Source organism: Theropithecus gelada, chromosome 14 (genome assembly GCF_003255815.1).
Source record: "Theropithecus gelada isolate Dixy chromosome 14, Tgel_1.0, whole genome shotgun sequence".
Taxonomy (NCBI): domain Eukaryota; kingdom Metazoa; phylum Chordata; class Mammalia; order Primates; family Cercopithecidae; genus Theropithecus; species Theropithecus gelada.
The window spans coordinates 84,122,225-84,128,575 of NC_037682.1; the positions used below are offsets into that span (position 1 = coordinate 84,122,225).

The window sequence follows — 6,351 nt, forward strand, 5'->3', positions numbered from 1 at the left end:
CACAGGGAATCCAAACTGTCCTCATGTGCTGAGTTGGTTCATGGGTGCAGGCCACAGGAAAGGTTGGCAGGTCTGGATGGGGCTGTACAGTTGTCAGAAATGCAAAAACCTGAAAAGACATCTCAAAAGGCCAATCTTCCATTCTACAGTAGTAATGTTATCTGCAGGAGTAATTGGGGAAGTTGCAAATCTTATGACTTCCGGAATAATGGCTGGTAATTACTTAGAATTCAAACCCCTTTCATCCTCCTAACTTGGTGGCCTTTCATTAGTTTTACAAGAAAAGTTCAGTTTTGGGGAAATGCTGTTATTACTTAAACTGTAAACTAAATTCTCCCAAAATTAGCTTGGCCCACACCCAGTAAAGAGCAAAGATAGCCAACCTGTGAGGCCAGAAGCAAGATGGAGTTAGCCGTGTCAGATCTCTTACTATCATAATTTTGCAAAGGCAGTTTCAGTGCAATGCCAGTGCATAGTGTATGGGTAAATAAATATTGTTTCCTTTATGACATTTTAAACAAGAGCAGTGGACAACAGGGGAGAGAGTCAATCCAAGCATTACTAACCACTCATCAGTGGCCCTACACCCTCATACTGACATTCTCAGTTGATCTGAAGGAGCCTCTGTTACTCTGCTTCTTGCCATTAGTTTTTTCACCAGAAGCTGTGCTTTAACCACCAGCTGAAAATCCCCAGATCTTTCTAATTCAGATACTATCAAGGTTGCAAATCAAAGTGAGCTTCACTTAAAGCAAATGCTAAACATCTAGTCCATAAAAGGCTTCCCCTAAAATAGCACTGATTTTTCTGCCAATGCATATTTTGAACACACATATTTAAATCTCCTCAGGTATGTCTTTAAGCCTCCAGGGTCCATAAAGAATTTGGTAGTATTTTTCACACAATGTGTCCCCAGTGAGTAGAGTGTTTATTAGGTGAGAGACAGAAGGCAGAGGAAGAAGAGCAAAATATGGAGAATGAAAGGAGGAGAAGAGGAAGAAGGAAAGTAGAGAAAAGGGATCTTACCCTTGCTTTGTACCTGTCTGGTCCATTTAAGCATCCCTTAAGGTGGTGGGTTTTGAACATCAGTGCGTAGAAGAATCATTAGGGGACTTGTTGAAAATGCAGATTCCTGCTCCCCACTCCCAAAGATTCTGACTTGCTCTCTCCTCCCACCACCCAAGATGCCGAAAGGAAAGAGGGGCAAGGGAAAGAAGGTGGCCCAGTCCCTGCTGTTGTGAAGAAGCAGGAGGTCAAGAAAGGGGTGAATTCCTGTTTGAGAAAAGGCAAAGAATTTTGGCATTGGACAAGACATCCAGAACAAAAGGGACCTCACCTGCTTTGTCAAATAGCCCCACTATATCACGTTGCAGCTGGCAAAGAGCTATCCTCTATAAGCAGCTGAAAGTGCCTCCTGCGATCAACCTGTTCACCCAGGCCCTGAACTGCCAAATAGCTACTGACTGCTTAAGCTGACCCATGAGTACAGATCAAAGACAAAGCAAGAGAAGAAGCAGAACTTGTTGGCCTTGGCTGAGAAGAAAGCTGCCAGCAAAGGGGCTGTCCCCACTAAGAAACCACCTGTCCTTCAAGCAGGGGTTAAAACTGTCACCACCTTACTGGACAACAAGAAGGCTCAGCTGGTGGTGATTGCACACGAAGTGGATTCCATCGAGCTGATTGTCTTCCTGACTGCCCTGTGTTGTGAGATGGGGGTCCCTCACTGCATTACCAAGGGGAAGGCAAGAGTGGGATGTCTACTAGCCCACAGGAAGACCTGAACCACTGTTGACTTCAGAAAAAGACAAAGGAGCGTTGGCTACGCTGGTAGAAGCCATCAGTACCAATTACAATGACAGATATTATGAGAACCATTCTCACTGGGGAGGCAATGTCCTGGGTCCCAAGTCTGTGGCTTGCATTGTCAAGTTGGAAAAGGCAAAGGCTAAAGAACTTGCTACTAAACTGGGTTAAATGTACACTGTTGAGTTTTCTGTACATAAAAATAACTAAAATAATACATTTTTTTCCCCAAAAAAAGGTGGGGGGGGGGGCGGGATTCTGATTCAGTAGGGTCCTCGGAAGGTAAATGTTAGCAAGTGTCCCCAGTCACTTCTGATACTTAGGTAGCCTTTGCAAGCGCTTTTGAGAAACATTCACCTATGGAAATAATGATGAAGACTACGGCAAGGAAGTTTAAGTTAAGTTCAGGAAAAGGCCATCTACATACTGAATTCAAAATACCTTGAAATAAAAGAGTGGCCATTTTCTCTGACCTCTTATCATTGTAGGGAACAGGATTATAACATCGCTTTTACCATGTTACACTCTTGCTAAACATCCCAACTAGTTCTCACTGCCAGCAAGATAGAGTCATAATGTCAGCAAGGCCTTTCATAAATGAATTCCCACCTATTTTTTCCAGCTTAATCTCTTTACTCATGCATATAGCCTTCATTCCAAGCAAACTAATCTATGCATTGTCCCCAAGCATGCTATAAACATCGTCTCTACATCTATGGTGGGGTTTCTAAAAATCACCTAATTTCCCCCAACTTTGAGTGATCTAACACTTAATATTTCTTCAAATCCCAGGACTGATAGCACCTCCATCTTCCAGATGGCTCCTGCAAACCTGCTTCCTAGGTCCTCCAAGTTTGGTGTCCCCAGGTCTCCAAGCAAGACTCTTAAGAATTCCTGGCAGTTCCTAAAAGTCTTTGAATAAATTATCTTTTTCTCAAGTTTTCAAGAGCATTTTTCTGTTGATTTGAGTTGAAGAATCCTAAGTCAGATACAATTTTTTCTTTAACCTTTACACTTCCTACCTTACATTGGGCACTTTACCTATATTGCCTTGTTCCATTTATTTTTCATACATCTCTGTATTCTTTCCCCAACTAAATTGCAAGATCTTTTGGAGCATAGACTCTTTTATAAATTGTTTATGCATTTCTCCAAAGGCTTAGAACAGTGTCCTAAATAAAACATATGTAGTTGGGGTTGGGGGTGGGTAACTGACTACCCTCAGAGGTTCAAAGTCGCCTTTCTGGCCTCAGCATAAAGTGTTCTTAAAATTCTGTTATCAAACTAGTTCTGGAATTTTCCAAATCATTACTAATCCTTTGCCAAACCAATCTAAACTGTGATGGACAGGAAGCATTCTTGTCTGTAACATTTCCCTGGTGCTGTTGTTTAATAAAGATTGCAGCCCTGTGAACATCTGCTTAAAAACAAAAACAAAATTCCTCCAGGGTAACTTGATTTCTGATCTTCATCAGGAAACATGTTACACTCTAGCCCTCATCAGAGCATTTGTAAATCCCCCACTGTTATTACAGAATGCAAACCTACCTTTTTCCCTGTGTTTAGGAGGTAAAGGTTGGGCTTTAGAGTCACAAGCCCTCCCTGTAGCTCACCAAGCTCCACTGTCTTGCCTCTTTCTTTCTAATTATCCAAAGTATATACTATTCTGCACCAAGGCTGCTTTTCATGAGTGAAGGAACATTGCTCAATCAAGTGAATTTACTATGAATCTTGCCCTTTTAATTTCCACATGGAAAACACAGAAAAAACACTCTATGTAACTAAAATATTTTTAATTTACTCTTTGTAGCAATTTCATATATACTTTAAGTACCTATTCCTCAAAATAAATTGAAATTTTGGAAAAATATGGTAAAAAGATTTAAGCAGGAGCAACTTTTTTTGTATGCTGTTCATATAGCTAAAAGCTTAAGAACTTTCTTTGCAGAAACTCAGGGATATACCAAGTAGGCACATAGATATTATCAGTGTACTCAGTCTTGAAAAATACTTTTGACCACTTTTAGTATGTTTTCAGTATAAAAATGATCTCTTTTTCTCCTACTTCTAATCAAGCCACCTTTTAGTTCCTGGGGACTTGAAAGAAAAGTGGTATATATGCAAATAGTAATAACCTTCAAGATTGACAAGAAAAATTATGCTCAAGTCTGAAGCAACCTCAAGAATATTTTCTACTTTCAGGTAACATTTCTTCTACGATAATCTAAGAGAATCCAGCCTGGGGTTATATTAAGAATAAACAAATTATCTTCTAAAGATCTTAATGCTAAAGTTCAGACAGTGAGTGACACAATTTAGATTTCACATGAAATCTGTCTCCATCAAGAATTCCTTAGACAACCAAGTACCACATTTAGAGCTCTTATTCTCTCCAACACAATTGAAAGTGTGACATGCAAAAGAAAGCCAACGTTTTTTTAATCATAAGAAAACAATATGACAATGTCTTGCCTTAGACTTCAACTGAATTCCTCACTGCTTATTACTATTATTATTGATAATAGGCATTTCTGTGCCACTAAAATATTCACAGGACTCCTTACCATCACTGTATCTATAAGCTGCTCCTCAACCTCTGCGTGAGATGAATTAGTTATATTCTGACTTTTACTAACAGTGAAACAAAGACCTCAAGTAAATAAGTAATCTGAGTCTTATAAAATGTTTTCACTTAACAGAAATCAGAAATCATAATTTTTTATTACACGTCAACATTCTGAAACACTATGAGATGAAAACACACACACAAAATCCACCAATTATGGAAAGAATCATTTAAACAAAAATAGCTCAAAGGGAGCTCCATGAGTCTACAACTTCATTTTCTTTGCAGTTTCATCCAAGAAAGCATATATTAACCTTGTACCCAGTCTTAACTACTTTTTCCAAGCAATTGCCAGAAACTTTCTTAGAAGTGCTAGTTCTTGTTCTAATAGTTATGATATCTAAATTCATGTGTGACAGAAACCTTGTTTTACTAAGAACAAGAGAGCGTTTTAATCATGAAACCAACTTTCTTGCCAATAAACTGCCACAATACAGCCACCATACAGTTGCTTTCCTGGACAGTCAGTAATGCATGAGGTACAATTTCAAACCAGGGCATTTATCAGTTGTTTATTCCTAGTGAAGCCCACAGTGCTACAAGCAGAACTACTGGGTTAGTTTTCCTCTTTATAAATGTCAGCTCGTATTTTCTTTAAGCACAGAACTTTGAGAGAAAGAGATAAGAAAATAAAGGAAGCAAGCTTTGTTTGAATGTCTCTTGCATAGCCAGTAATGGCAAACACTTTACTCCAGCAAGAGGTAATGCATGGAAGCATTTAACACAGTGTATACCTTACAGACAGTGCTTAGTAACTCATAATTAAAACTAAGATGAAAAACTCAATGAGCCCTTCCTCTGACTAGCATTTACCTGATGTGAGATAGGCATTTCTTCTTGCCCTAGGAGTGATTATTTCTAGAAGAATCACAGAAAGCCCGATGTACCAGATTGAGTTATTAACAGACAATCTGTTGTCTCTAATTTATCTGAATGTTTCAAACAATGTAAGCAACATATCAAACATATTTATTTTAAAAAGAAAAGGAGTCATTATTTGGAGTTGATAACAAAGAGGGGAGTTGCACCACCTCCATGGCCCCACGACCCCAGTCCTGTTGCCAGCATTGAAAATCAGGGTTATCCCACAGCTACACTGTTCCCAGCCCAAATCCTGGAACTCTCCAATGATCAGCAATTGGAATGGCCCTGCCTGCAAGCTTGCTACATGGTAGCCCTGTAAGATTCCTCCTTAGCTATGTGGGCCCTCAGAGTGAATATGGCTTAAAGCAAACGTAGATGTGATGACTCTTTCTGAACTATGGTTCAACTTTGGTGTCTGGCTTTTCCTGTCCGAGATAGAATAGAGATGTAACGTTGGGTCTCGAGAGATCATTCTACTGAATGTAGTGACAACTGCAGATATCAGTCCCAGGCTATGACAAGGGCTCAGACCTTCATAAAGGGCTCAGTCATCACCTCCTAGATTAGCTGGTCCCTGTACCCCAAGGCCATTGCCTCAGACATGAGTGCTTTCCCTTGAATGTTGTCTCCTTTGAAACCTGGGGCAGAGGGCAAGGATCTTACTAGTATTAGCTCAACAGCTATTTCTTACTTAGCTAAAGAAATACAGTCAGCTAAGGCAGTCTTCTGACTGGGTCATGTTGATCAATATGAAAAAATCTGTTTCTTTTCTATTTATTTCAAGCCAAGACAGACTCACTAGCTGAACACTAAATATGATGTTTATGACTTGTGTTTTTCTTTGTTTCCAAGGAAGATCATATTAATAAATTTATAGGAAAATTTCCAATATACAGACTGATACCTACATTGCTTTTTCTCATCTTCCAAGTTTAAATACCTACAAACAGAACCTTAAAAAATATCTAAGAAAAATTTGTATATAACGCTACATAGGAAACATTTATTCATTCAATACATAATAAACACTTTTGAAGTGTCCCAGTGGTGCACAAGAC

General features: G+C 39.3%; 1 pseudogene; it reads left to right on the forward strand.

The window, feature by feature from the left end:
- Positions 1-1,184: 1,184 nt before the first annotated feature.
- Positions 1,185-1,974, forward strand: LOC112607354 (annotated as a pseudogene).
- Positions 1,975-6,351: the final 4,377 nt, after the last annotated feature.